The following is a 14,915-nucleotide window of genomic DNA, read 5'->3' on the forward strand; positions in this document are numbered from 1 at the left end:
TTTCCCCCAAATCCAAAACCCATTTTCTCTTTTCCGATCGTGATTTTCCTCTTCCGATTATTTTCCGATCGTCTTCTTTGAGCGAATTTTGCAGGAACTTCGGCCAAACTCCGACGAAATTCCGGTTAGTCAGATCAATCTCATCTTCTCCGATCGATCCAACCGGATTCCGGCCTAACTCCGATCCGATCCTAACCCTAGATCTGCGCAGATTAGAGAAAAAGAAAAGAAAAAAAGAGGATCTACAGAGAGAGAGAGAGAGATTTCCGGTCGTCTTCTCCGGTGTTTTCTCTCTGCTCCGGCCATCAATTTCCGATTTGATCTCTCCGGCGAGCTCCATGGATTCCGGTTAAATTCTGGATTTGAGTCATTTGCCTCTTGTATTTGTTCAAACATCATCGAGATCTGTTGATTTTCATGCTTTAAGAGAAGAAAACATCTTCAACAGTTCATCAATTTGTTAGAGTATCAATGGAAGGAAGTTCAATTGAAAGGCTCGAAATCTCAATTGGATTCATACAGTAAGCTTCAAAAGGAAAAGAGAGATTCTGTAAGTTTTGGCTAAATCTCAGGTAATATTCCTCCCTTTCCAATTTGATGTGTACGTTTTTCAAGTAATGCTAGATTTTAAGTTCTTCTTTTGGATCGATCAATGATCATTATAGAATGCATAAGAATTTTCTAAATTTTGGCTAATTTTGTTACTGATATGGTAATTAATTGATTTTGACATTTGCAAAGAGATTTTGAAGATGTTTTTGTTAAAATGGTGAGTGTTTTTTATTCTGTTGTAATGTTACATATTTTATGGACAATTCATTTTAATCATGATAATGATCAGAGATGGAAATTTATGATAAATGTGTTAGTGTTGATGATTGTCCTGGAAATTGCTTAAAAAAATCATAATAATCAAGACCTTGAAGTGAAATTTTCGTGAATCTTTTAGTTTGAGATTTTTTTTTCCGGTTATAGAAGTTTAATTGTACAATTATTAAGAATCTTTCACATTCGGAGGTGTATTTCTCTGGATTGAAAGACATAGATTTAATTTTAGCTTCTGTTTGGGTGAATTAGGGTTTTCTCTTTTGAATTTCTGTTCTTGTTGGATCTAATGGCTGAGGAGACAACAAATTCGCGTTACGTGAAGCTCACAAAGGAACAAGATGCTCCAACGGAGGATATTAGGCCTGGGGAACTCAATCAGCCCATTCAGGTTTCTCAGTTGAATGTTCACAGATGTAATGAGTATGGGCAACCCCTTTCTGAAAGCTACGAGCCCCTTGCTAATGAACCTTGGTCTATTGGGATTTTTGGCTGTGGTGAAGATACAGACAGTTGCTGGACTAGAATTTTCTGCCCATGTGTCTTGTTTGGGCGTAATGTTGAAGCGTTGAAAGAAGACATTGAGTGGACCAAACCACGGCATTTGCCGTGCCATTTGTGTTGAAGGTGGCATAGACCTTGCTGCTGCAACAGTGTTTTTTTCATGGAATCGATCCGAGTACATCGTTTCTGATTGGTGAGAGTTTATTATTTGCTTGGTAGATGTGTGGCGTCTATACCGGTCTCTTTCGACAATCGTTGCAGAAGAAATATCATCTCAAGAACTCGCCATGTGATCCATGCACGGTTCATTGTTGCCTGCACTGGTGTGCCCTCTGTCAAGAGCAAAGGGCGATGAAGGCGCTAGCCCAAGCCCATTCTTAGGGGACTTGCTCAGTCCAAATTGCACTCCCCTCTTCTTTTCAGAAAGGCTTGACCAGTCTTTTATATGTGTATCTCTTAGACATTAGATTTTCCTCTATCATTGCAGGAGCAATGAAAGAGATATCTAGAGCCTTTGTTTACGGAGATAGGCTATGTCTCATGCAGAGAGTCATACTCTTTAAGAGACAGGCTTTGTCTCATTAGTGAGTCACACGTAGGAGGCTTGCTTAGCCTCAACATTAGAAACTCCCTCATTAGTTGATGATCAATTTGATCTGATAGTTACCCTAACCTTTCATCATTGCAAGGGCAATGGTAAGGTTACTTGGAGCTCATCTCTGTGTTTAGGAGACTTGCCCAGTCTCACTAGCACCCTCCTTATCTCTCCTTCTCTTAGGAGACTAGTCTAGTCTCATTGGCACTCCCCTCTTAGGGTTGTGCACTAGGAGTCATACCTTTCGTATATGAGTCGGCCCTTAGCTAGAGAGTCTGTCTTTAGTTAGAGAATCAGTCTTTCAAGAGTCTGTCCTATCATCATAGGGGTTAGGATTCTATCCAACCTCTCATCAAATCGTGTATTTTTCTATTCGCAATTGCAAGGTATAGGATGCTGTCCAACCCTTGCAGAGCTGTGTCTCTGTTCTTTTCCCCCGCAAAGCATAGGATGATGTCCAACCTTTGTGGGATATCAGGAGTCCGTCATGCCTTTATGATGATAGGATTATGTCCTCTTGTGTCAAAAACAACAAAAATATTTCAAAAACACTTGAAAATTCAAAAACATCTAAAAATCGAAAATCTCAAAAATCTTGAGTCATTAGGAGAGTAGTTAGGAATTCTGTTCCGAACTACGTTGGCTTGATCCCTTTCAACGGGGTACATAGTGCAGCTTGAGATTCATATCCCAAGTCCAGCCAAACCTTAAAAAAAAATATAATAAACATTTCAAATCTTCCAAAAATACAAAAATTCTTCAAAACCTTTTCAAAAAGATCTTCCCCTAGAGTTAGGAGTTTGTCTTAGCTGTTTGGGGTGTTTTAGAGTTAGGAGGCTGTCCTGATTTGTATTGATATGGTGTGTCCTGTCGTGTGAGTGTCTCTAGAGTTAGGAGGCCTCGAGTCGATCGGTTAGACATTTAGTCGAACCGATGGCTAGACTAAGAAGCATATAGTCAGCCCATGGTTTTTATTAGGTTGCACAGCCTAGATACATATAGGATGTAGGGCCCACTTGCATTAGCTTAAGGCTAACCAACTTGCATTAGTTAGGGCATATAGAGTCCCAAAAATTACAACTCACATGAACTTAAGCAATTGTACAAAAAAGCTTTAAAAATCAGTCGAGTCTAGTGGATCGAGTCTAGGATAGCGGTTCTAGATGGTTAGGCATAATAGTTTAGAATAGGGCATCGAACTACGTTGACTCCGATTCTTCCCGAGGCCGGGATACGTAGAGCAGCTGGGATGGACGGCGATCTTGGTCCGAGTCAAGTCGCATTAGAGTTTTAGGATTTGTCTTGTCCAGTCATGTATAGAGTTGATTTGTGTTGTGTGTTTTGCTATGTTTTCTTACTTTCATGTACAGATCCTATACCTTTAGCTGTAGCATGCATGTGCTTGCACACAAGAATTTAGACACCAATTAGGTATGACACTCATAACTTAGCTCTTTAGGCTTGTCACTCAGAATCTAGCTACTCCTAGGTGACACTTATTTCATTTCTTTTATGCATGGTTATTATTCATCTCCGAGACATGCATGATTAGATAGACGTCTTCTCGGAGATATTGGTTCCCATTTCATATGACTTTCGCCCAAAACTCTTCAAAATTAATAATAAATGGCATAAGAGACCAGGTGCTTGCACTTTGTCGGACGATGTGCTCTTTGGACCTTCCAAATTCGTAACCAGGCACGAACCTTATTTTATATCTCTGGTTATCCGTTGCAACAGAGCATAGTATGGGATCCTTGGCCCACTTCCTTGGATGGTGACTCTTCTTTGTTTAAGGTACGCCTCGAATCTGGGCTAGTCCCCGAATCGAGAGGTATCTCACCTTTTATCGCCACTCATGCTGTGAGGGGCACATTCTTTCGAGAGTTCCTTGGTAGAGCTCTCCATTCACGTGGATGATCCTGAGACTGCTAGTGTGGGGCACGTCCCCCGCCTCTCTCGGATCGGGGTCCACAGTAACCAGGCACGAACCTTTTTTTTATATCTCTGGTTATCTGTTGCAACATAGCATAGTATGGGATCCTTGGCCCACTTCCTTGGATGGCGACGCTTCTTTGTTTAAGATACGCCTCAAATCTGGGCTAGTCCCCGAATCGAGAGGTATCTCACCTTTTATCGCCACTCATGCTGTGAGAGGCATTTCTTCTTTCGAGAGTTCCTTGGTAGAGCTCTCCATTCACGTGGATGATCCTGAGACTTCGTGTGGGGGCTCGTCCCCCGCCTCTCTCGGATCGGGGTCCACAGTGTATTACAAAAAATTTAAGTGTATCAAAAAATGTTTAGCCATCCATTCATGCATCCAAAAGGTGTAATGAGAAGTGGTCACAGTTAGTTGCTAGTAATAATCACACTGATGATGAGCATTTAATCTGAAAATCGTAAAAAATAGAAAATCTATTAACCTAGTCAGATCAATCACCATATTCCGAAGGGTGTGCCTCTGTTATCATAATATGTTGAACTCTCATCCGTCCATGATTACTACTAGGTCTTGATGTCTGTTCTCTGATCGACGATTAGCTTTGGTGAAGTTGACGCTCTCTTTCATTGTTTATGATCCGTGAAGGAGTGCTACTAGTCTGATGAAGGCCTGATGGCTAAATTGATGCGATCACAAGCTGTCTCTTATCAGGGACACTTTTATGATAGGTTTTCAATTCTATTTGTCCCACTTTTTCCTCCAGTGAAGGATAGCGGTATAAATAGAGAGTAATTAGGGTTAGGCAACATGTCCTAATCACACCAGAATTCGTATATTATTAAATATTTAGATATGCATGGGGATACATGGGAACTAAGTCTAAAATTGTTGTTGCTAAAAGAAACTCTAAAAGTGGAGAAGAAATAGAAGATAGGGACGTTCCTAAATATGGGTTAGTCCTATGTGGACCTCACCATATTTATGCCCACTGAAGCTACTTTTGAGTGTTACTCATAGGCTATGATTTAGCCGATACTTTGAATTTATTGTCGACACACATGTCCAGCCATATCCGACATGACCCGTGTGTTCACACGTATCGGCACTCCTTTGGACACTTTTAAAGGTGATGCTAGAAGTGTTAATGTGGGCGTGTGGACACATTTTTGTACTATGAGTGTGACTTTCTATTTTATTGTTGAATATTGTGTTTACCTCTTTTACCATTAACACTTCTTTTATTCTAATCTCTTCTTTAACTAATATTTGTTGTTATATCCTCTCCCATAAACCTATAACACTAAACAAACTATTATTCCAATACTATATTCATTGTATAATATTGGTCTCTCTTTCTCGTTATATATTGTAGAGGAAGAGAACTAGATTAAATTGTTGAATGCGTTACTATTTGATTATCTCATATTTTTTAGCTTATAGGTGATTAATTCTAAGATTTATTAGTTTGTTTAATGAATTCGTATTTGGGAGATTTTTTTCGCTCCCTCTAGGATAATACAACCCCCCTTTAACGTGATTTGATGCCAAAAAGCGTTAAAAGTCTGCCCACAATTCATGTTAAAAGGGGGTGTATTATCCGTAGGGGGGAATAAATCATCTCCCTTCCTATTTATATTGTTACAAATTTAATTATGATAGTAATCAGTAATTTATATGTATACACGTCACGTGCCACTATTTATAGATTTTTAGATGTTGTCATGTCATCTGTATCGAAACACGACTCATGAATTCATATCTACAATCATGATTATATATACTTTGTATTTTAGTCGTGTCCCTGTTTCTAAATTTTGAGGGTTTGCCGTGTCTGACAATTCATATCCGTGTCCGTGACTCCGTGTTGTCCGTGTCCATAAATAGCTCATAGGGGCTAGGGCACTTTGGATGTATGAAAATTTTATTGGAAAAAAATTTCATAGGGAATTTTTTCCATGGAATATGAACTTTAAACTTATTCATGATTTTTTTTCCAAAATATTTTTTTTCCTGTTATAAAGGAACCAGTCATACTATACCCTAGAATTTTATTTCCCATGATATTTTTTCAATAATTGTTTTTAAAAAAAAAACCTACTTCCATGGTCTCTGCTTGTGGTGAACTTTTTAACATCTAACATCTATACAAAGCTGTCCTCCCTTATTATTGCTGCTGCAATTTCATTTATGTTGCCCATTTGCTTTTGATTCAATTTGTTTCTTCATATAATATTTGATGTAACTTGTAGGTAGATGATTTTTTTTTTGTTGAGTTTCAGAACAAAACAATAATAGATTTCTCCCTCCAAAATGGAAGTGGGGCAAGCTGTAACCTTGGATGTGATCAGCAATCTTCCAAGGGATGTCATAGATGCAATTCTCATGCATTTGCCAATCAAGGATGCTGTGAGGATGAGCATCTTGTCAACTAAATGGAGGTATATGTGGGTTACATTACAATACCACACATTGTCTTCGATTGGCAATGCGATCCAACCGATAGCCCATCTTCGAACGAGAACCTTAAGTGTGTGAACATTGTCGATCAAGTTCTCTTGCAGCATAGAGGATCAATTCACAGGAATTAATCCTTGATTTTTATGGTGCTGAACTTTATACGTTGCCTTCATGTTTCTACTCTTGTCAAGAGCTATACAATTTGAGATTGTATAGCTGCCTTTTCAATATACCTCCGGCATTTGAGGGTTTTTTTGTGTTTTTTTACCCTACTTTTTAATTGAGAAACTCTATTGTGGCCAATCCTATGGTTTAGGGTGGTAGAAAGTGCGGTGGGAACTGCTTGTTGGATGATCTATGCCCTTCATTTGTTTGAATGATGGCATGATCGGTGTAGTCATTGGACCCACTTCAAATATTCTCCCACATCGAAAAAATGGTTCCATTAATTACACCAAACATATGAGGGAAACTCATTTATGTGTCCTTGAAGGATACATAAATTGCTCAATCGAAAACTAAGCATGGGTATTGAACAATCTGACCCATTCATTACTTGATGCCAAGGTTTCAAGGGGCTCATATCTTGGTTATCTTTGGACCCCAATTGATACTGAGATGTAAGCATTGGATCCATAGTTTTGTTTGAATAGTAAGAAGGGGAAATATGGTTTTTACCGGTACTAAGAAAAGATCCATGTATTTCCCGTGTCTTGGAGTTTGTAGCTAGTTTATTAAAGCAAAGCTATTGGGTTTGAAATAATGCTGGGAGTCTGAAAAAAATATTATTTTTTAATCCTGACTTGAATTAAGGGCGAGCCTTGACATACGGTAAGGGTTGCTCTATTGTGACCTAGTGGTCACGGGTTCGAGTCACGGAAACAGCGTCTCTGCAAAGCTGACCCCATAATGACAAGAGCCTCGTGCACCGAGTCGCCTTTTAATCTTGACTATAATTCCCAAGTGAGTGTGGGGCTTTGCCAACATGTTTTCAACTAATAAGACTCTAAAAATAACCTACATAAGCCCTGAAAATATAGGATATACTGCAATAGCTTGTGAAATACCCCAGAATGGGATGCCTTTTGGGAGGGATATTTTTGTCCCAAATTAAAACCTAATTGAGGAGGGTTTCCTAGTTGAGTTTTTTTTTTTGATGACGTAGGGTAGGGTGTCCCCACCCCACTTTGTAGAGTGGGACTAATTCCCTCCGGATGCGCGCAATCACCCGTAAACCACGCGCATCGGGTAAGCCCAGGGGATTTGAACTCTCGTCTCTGGGGAGCAGACCCAAGACTTTAAGCCAAAGAGCCACACCTGTACGGGTTATTCCTAGTTGAGTTGAATTATGGTTTTCCTATTCTAACTAAATCAGTAATCTATATTAATATCTATAAATACTCAAATTAACCCAAAACCCTGTAGAAAATCAACCCTAAATAAAACGTGTGAAGGCGACAAGGGGTTTTGGGTGGAGGAAATCGTTTTCTTCAAGGTATGTGATTGATTGGTTTCGGTTTTACCTTCTGAGTGGGACTTTGGTCCATGTGTTTTATCTTATTATATTACATTATTTGGGACCATTTTAAGCTCTCTTTTGTGTCTCTTAGTGGGATTCTTTAAGGGCCCGTTTGGATGCAGAGAAGGTTTTGATTTGGATTTCTAACATTTGCAGCCCTTTTTGCACTGTAATTTGGATCTGATCAAATTCTGGGATTTCCAATTCAGCAACTGGTAGTGAAAAAAATCAGATTTCCAAATAAGCTGTGCAAATAAGAAATTGGAAATCCACAAATGTGGCAGTTTCCTTCACCCTCTTTGCTCCTCAACCTCTCCCCTCTAATAGGAAGTACCCCCTCCCCTCTCTCCCCCTCAAGATGAGCTGCCGGATCTGTTCATTTTGTATTCAAAACTCAATTCCAAATCCAAATACAATATATGAGGTATCCAAACGGGCCCTAAGGGATTAGATTTATACAATCTAAAGACACACGACTTAATATTTATCTGTATCTTCAAGCTTCCAAGTCTTGTTCATCCCTCCATGTATCTATCTCCTCTTCTTTTCCTTGGCTCAATTGATCCTCATAATTGATCCAAGCTTTGATCCATGCTCCATGACTTTGCTTTGTTAAAGAGATCTTCAATACATGCACAGAACTCGAACACAAAATTCATTAGTAAAAACAAAATGAATCAACTTGTGTTTGTGTTGTGAAGATCTTAAAAAAAGGTGTTGGGAAAGTTGCCTTATTTCCCACCCACGGTGGTTGCTTGGGTGGGAAGGCAAAGGCAAAAATAGAGATGTCTGTTTTTAGCTTTTGGGGAAAACTAAACTATAAAAAGAGAAGTGTTGTTCTCTTGGGTTGCGGCGAAGCAAGACGTCTTTGGTGTGTCGGCTGCCAAAGGAGAGAGAAGAAAAAGAGAGAAAGGGAGAAGAGGTTTTTCATCTCGGGGTTTTTCTCTTGGGTTCTTTTTCAGGTTTATCTCTCGCGTTATCTCTTGTGTACGGTCTTGGGTTTGAGAAGCAAGGAAAGGGTTGCGGGTTTGCGATTAATCCATTGTAATCCTTGTATATTGTTTTTCTCATAGTGGAAGATCGTGTTTCTCGCCCGTGAAGTAGGCTTGGCCGAACCACGTAAAATCTTGGTGTTCATCTTGTGGCTTGATTTGCTTGTTTATTTTACTTTTCCGTTATATTTGTGCACGATCGGATCGGATTGCCCTACGGATTTTCTCAACAAAAGGAATCAATGATATTAGAACTCAGCCAAGTCTGTGTTGGGATGATCTTAAAAAAATACCAGCTTCATCAAGATGGAGCACAAACATAGAGAGAGCTTAATAACTCTGAAGTTCATGTTACTTTGTCATGGCAAGGAAGAAATTTCCATCCAAAAAAATTCTATTACTGGAAGGGGTTGCCAAAACTGAAGAACAAGACAAATTTAAAGCCGGATCTCTCTTTCTCTCTCAAAAAAAAAAAATAATAATAAAAAATTCAAAAAGAACTAGTAAAGCGGGAGCTTATCGGCGAGGCGGCCGGACGTAGAGGATTCTGGTTGACAGCGGAGTGACCACGTGCTTCTAGAGGACGACGACGAGATAGGCGAATCTGAAAATTTGAGGTACATGAAAAATGAGATTATGATGGAAATAATTGCCAAAAGAAAAACGTAGGCATTTTTTAGAGAGAGAGAGAGAGAGAGAGAGTTTTATCGGCATACATAGGTGCCAATAGCGAAGACGATGCCGAGGAGCAGCGGCGAGGACGACGGTGAATTGGGCGAGAGGACTTGGTCGACCATGCGTGAATCACGACGATGAGCAGCGGGGAGGACGACACGAATTGGACGGAAAAGACAGAGATGGAGACAACTGGCTTTGAGATTATGATGATTTTTTCTCTGTTGGAGTTGGAGCAGCCGGAGGAGGAAAACGATGATTTTTCTTTGTTACTAGGGTTGGGGGAGGAAGATGATCATATTTTTCCGCCTTGGAAAGAGAAGCCCACAAGTCCACAACAACTCCTTTTTTTATATATTTGAAGTCGGGCGGGGGATTCCAGGGGGAGGATTCCACTGGAAAATCTCGAAAATCCTCTTCCTAAGTTGTGTACTGTTGTTGTACTTGGGTTGGAAAGGAAATGGAAAAGGGTTCTTTTATCCTAAAAGATAGAAATTTAGGGGTTTTGTTGCCCAACTTTACATCATCTATAATCAGAATCGGCAAAATCAGTGAGAATGAGCAGATCATATACACCATAAACAAGTCCAAAGTCTTTTGTCCTCTTCAAGTATCTGAAGACTTTCTTAACAGCTACCCAATGTGGCATACCAGGGTCTTTCTGAAATCTTCCAAGAACACTGCTACCAAAAGCGAGATCAGGTCGAGTGCTAGTCACATATAATTGAAACTGCCCACTACAGATCGATAGGGTTTGTTTAACATATCTGATCTATGTAATTCATTCTTGGGACTCTGACTTTTGTTAAATTTGTCTCCTTTGACCATGCGTGCACTTCCTGGTTTGCATTCTTTCATTCCAAACTTCTGCAAAATTTTGTCAGTGTAGGATTCTTGAGATGAGGCAAGTAACCTTCTTTTTCTATCACAGTTTAACTTTATTCCAGGAACATATGAAGCTTCACCTAAATCTTTCATTTCAAAAGATTCAGATAGAAAAGTTTTTGTAAGGAACAAAAGTGCCTTGTCATCGCTTGCTAGTAGGATATTATCGACATATAGCACCGGAAAAATTACATGTCTCCCATTGAACTTGGCATACAAACAATGCTCAACATGATTCTGAGAGAAACTAAACTGGGTTTCAAATACCACTGTCTTGAAGCTTGTTTTAAGCCATATATACTCTTTTAAGTTGCCAGACTAGATGCTCTTTTCCAATTTCTGCAAATCCTTCAGATTGTTGCATACAAATTTCTTCTTCTAAATCTTCATTTAAGATCGGTGTCTTGATGTCCATTTGATGGAGTTCATTGTCAAAGTGTGCAACAATAGCCAAAATGACTCGTACAGAATCTTTTCTGCCAACAGGAGCAAAAGTTTTATCAAAATCAACTCCTTTTTGAGTGAAACCTTTGGCTGCAAGTCTGGCTTTGAACTTTTCAACATTCCCTTCCACATTTCTTGTAGTTTTATAAATCCATTTACAGGACTATGTTTGTGATTTCTGGTAAATCAACAAGTTCTCACACTACATTCATGTTCATGGAATATATTTCCTCTTTTATTGCCTCGATCCAAAGGTTGCAATGAGAATCATTAATGGCAGCTGAGAAATTTATGGGATCATTCTCATTGATGTCAGGTTCCATGAGAAGTGTTTCCTCTAAATAAACAAAGTAGTCTCTGCTGTTTCTATGAGGTCTATTTGAAGTACTTATTATTTCTATTTCAAATTTGGCTGTACTTATTACTTTATTTTTAAAGAAAAGAAAATGCCCAATCTCCTAGAACGAGAAATTATGTGGTGCCCAAGTCCGCTTGGGCACGTTCATTAGTGGGGGCATCTGCCCTTGAAAAAGTGGGCTGCTGTTGGATCAAATATAAGGGTGGATACCCCGCTAGTGAGCTAAGCATGTTTCATTCTGTTGTCATTCTCTCTTTTTCTAGAAAATTTTTGTTGGAAAATATTTTCTCACAGAAAAATTGTTGTTCCTATTAAAACGATTTTAGCGCCACTAACTTGCAATTTTCAATTTGAATTATGTTTTGCCGTTAACTTTTAACCTTCACCAACTACCTTTTAATTTGAATTGGAAAACCATTTATATTAAGAAATTTTAGTGGAATTATTCTATGATAGATTTTTTTACACCTCATTCATGGCATGGATGGGACCATCAGTTTACCACACATGTTTTTATAATAAGGTAAGGTCCATCGCTTTACACATGGGTGAGGCTCATTTTTATGGTAGGGCCCACTAAATCCACCCAAATTCATGCATAGGGTGGGCCCATCATTTCACACCATGTTTTGATAATGTGGGTCCCACCAACTTTAATCAGGCATCAGGTGGGGCCCACAATTTCACCTCATGTTTGGATGGGTGGGTTCGACAATCTCCACTCACTGCCATGCGAAAGGTGGGCCCACTAATTTACAGCAATGTTTTTATCCGGGCCCACTATTTTTACAACTATGTTTTGATGGGGTGGGCCCCATTAGTTTACACAGATGTGTTGCATTAGCTAAGAATCAATGAATAGTCGCACTGACATATGTCCCCCCAAACCTTGAGCAAACCCTCTCGGAGCCCTCTCGTACTTCTCTGTCTACTTTGGATTTCTGGGTTATTTATCTTGACAAAGTAATTTGATTTGTTGGTTCTTTTTTGTCTGAGATTTGGGTGGTTATCTTGGGGTAAAAATTGTTAGAGGAATTAGGTCAACCAAGAGGTTGCTTGAAGCATTACACCCAAGGTATCTAATTTGGAATACCAAGTTTGTTGCCTCCAGCCCCTATATATAGAGATACACTAGGGTTGTAAGAAGTTAATGGGCTCCAGCCCAAATGGGCCCACTACACCTGATCTATTACCTATTGGGCTTATATTGGAACATACATGGGTTATATTATATACCCAACAATCTCCTCCTATGTTCTACATATAGCACAATCCAATAGATAGTTAATGTGATGTCCAAACAAAATTATTGAATCATCCATATCACCATATCAATAAAGATCTGTAATCCAAGTGAAAACAAAATACTTTAAAGAATAACCAAGAGTTTTAGAAATAATCTAAACTTAAACATAAGTAGTTTCACATGTAGGTGAACTATTTAATCAATTGAAAAGAAAATAATAGTTCCCACTGCTCTATAAGGATTCACTCATCAAGTAAGTCATCATCATCAAGATCCAAATTGAGGCAATCTCCTCCATTTTCGCCAATTCCTATAAATTACCAAATATGAATTTCATTAAAAATGAATCCAATCATTTGTGTATTTTACTAAAGGTATCTAGTTCTACCAAAAGAACTTAGTACAATTTCATAATGGCTGAAAAACAAATATCAATATCAATAAGCATCAATGTCAAGTTTCAATCAAGAACAAGACCTAAACAGTTTCTTTTACAAAGAAACATTCCATGTTTCCATTCGAAATGTTACAGGCATCATATCCAAATTAAGTTAAGCTGTATCATCAAATTTTGAATGAAACAACCTTTCTTAAGAAGGACATGTCATCAAATGTGGAATGACATAAAGATAACTGTAAACATCATTGAAACATATCAAGTGCTTATCTTGGCCAAGATAGGGAGATTCGAAAAATTCAAAATAATATGAATGTAGGTTAAGACGCGTCTACACAGTCTTTAACCCCATATCCCCCTTTAGTTTTGAATATTCGATCTTTGTTCAGTCCTTTCGTAAGAGCATCGGCCATATTATCCTTTGATCTCACATCAACCAAAGTGATAATACCTTGTTCTAGAAGATAATTCAGCGTGGCATGTTTCAGCCGGACATGTCTCCTCTTACCATTAAAGAGTGAGTTTTTCACAATCGTAATTGTAGCTTGATTATCACAGAACAAACTTAAAGAGTTAATCTTTAAATGGGTCAATGGAATGTCCAAGATCAGATCTCTTATCCACTCTGCTTCATCTCCTGTAGAAGCTAAAGTATAAAGTTCTGATTCCATAGATGACAGAGCAATACAAGTCTGTCTCTTTGACTTCCATGCAACAACGGCTCCACCCAGTGTAAAAACATAACCACTGGTAGATTTACTGTCTCCTAATTCTGAGCCCCATGATGCATCAGAATACCCTTCAAGGATAGGAGGATGGCCATTATAACATAGAGCATATCCTTGAGTACCCTTAAGGTATCTCATCAGCCTCATAAGGGCATCCCAGTGCGCATGGCCAAGATTACTAGTGAAACGACTCAGCATGCCAACTGTAAAGGCTATGTCTGGCCTAGTGCAACTCATAGCATACATGAGACTACCAATCAGTTTAGAATAATCTAACTGATTCACATTGTCTCCTTCATTAGAGATCAGCTATTTGGTATAATCAAATGGTGTCTCAATCGGTTTACACTCACTGTATCCCCATGTAGAAAGTAGTTTTTCAATATAATGGGCTTGGCTAAGAGTAATCCCTTGCCTTTCAAAACTTACTTTCATGCCAAGAATGGTGTCAACCACACCAAGATCTTTCATGTCGAATTTTTGAGCCAAAGTGGTTTTCACGTCACTCACTACAGAGAGATCGGAACCAAGAATCAACATATCATCTACATACAAGCAAATAATCGCAACCTTATTCGACACAGTACGAAAGTAAAGGCATTTATCTGAGTAACTGGTCTCAAAACCAAAGCTCTTTACTACCTTGTCAAATTTTTGATGCCACAATTTAGGTGCTTGTTTAAGACCATACAAAGATTTGTGTAACTTACAAACTTTGTTCTCGAAACCCTCCATGACAAACCCTTCAGGTTGGTTCATGTAGATTTCCTCTGTGAGGTCTCTATTAAGGAAAGCCGTTTTTACATCAATTTGATGCACAACATACTTCTCAATTGAAGCCAAAGCAAGAAGAATTCTTATCGTTGTCAAATGACAGACCAGTGAGTAAACATCAAAGTAGTCTATCCCACTGACTTGAGTATAGCCCTTAGCTACTAAAAGTGCTTTATACCGAGCTATGGATCCGTCAGGATTAAGTTTCTTCTTCAAAATCCACTTACAACCCACAGTCTTAGCCCCTTTTGGCAAATCGACTAGCTGCCAAGTTTGATTTTGTAACAGAGAGCTCATTTCATCATCAATGGCTTCTGCCGACAACAAAGAGTCCCTAGATCTCATCGCTTCCTTATAGGTTGACGGATCAATCTCTACATGGTAGGTCACAAAGTCCTCACCAAAGTTCTTGGGTACTCTATCTCTTGTAGAAACTCTTAAAGGTTCTGATGTAGAAATCAGTGTAGGACAGGTGTTAGAAATATTCTATTCAAACTCTACATGCGATTCTGTAACCATCTCAGTATCGCCAGGTAGGTTCAAACCATGATCTCTGAGAAATTTATTCTCAAAG

General features: G+C 38.9%; 1 pseudogene; it reads left to right on the plus strand.

Moving 5' to 3' along the window:
• Positions 1-925: 925 nt before the first annotated feature.
• LOC143857419 (cell number regulator 6 pseudogene) lies at positions 926-1,710 on the plus strand (annotated as a pseudogene).
• The last annotated feature ends 13,205 nt before the right edge of the window (positions 1,711-14,915 follow it).

The sequence above is a fragment of the Tasmannia lanceolata genome, unplaced genomic scaffold (genome assembly GCF_043159265.1).
Source record: "Tasmannia lanceolata isolate RefF3 unplaced genomic scaffold, GAP_Taslan_0.1 ptg000024l, whole genome shotgun sequence".
Taxonomy (NCBI): Eukaryota; Viridiplantae; Streptophyta; class Magnoliopsida; order Canellales; family Winteraceae; genus Tasmannia; species Tasmannia lanceolata.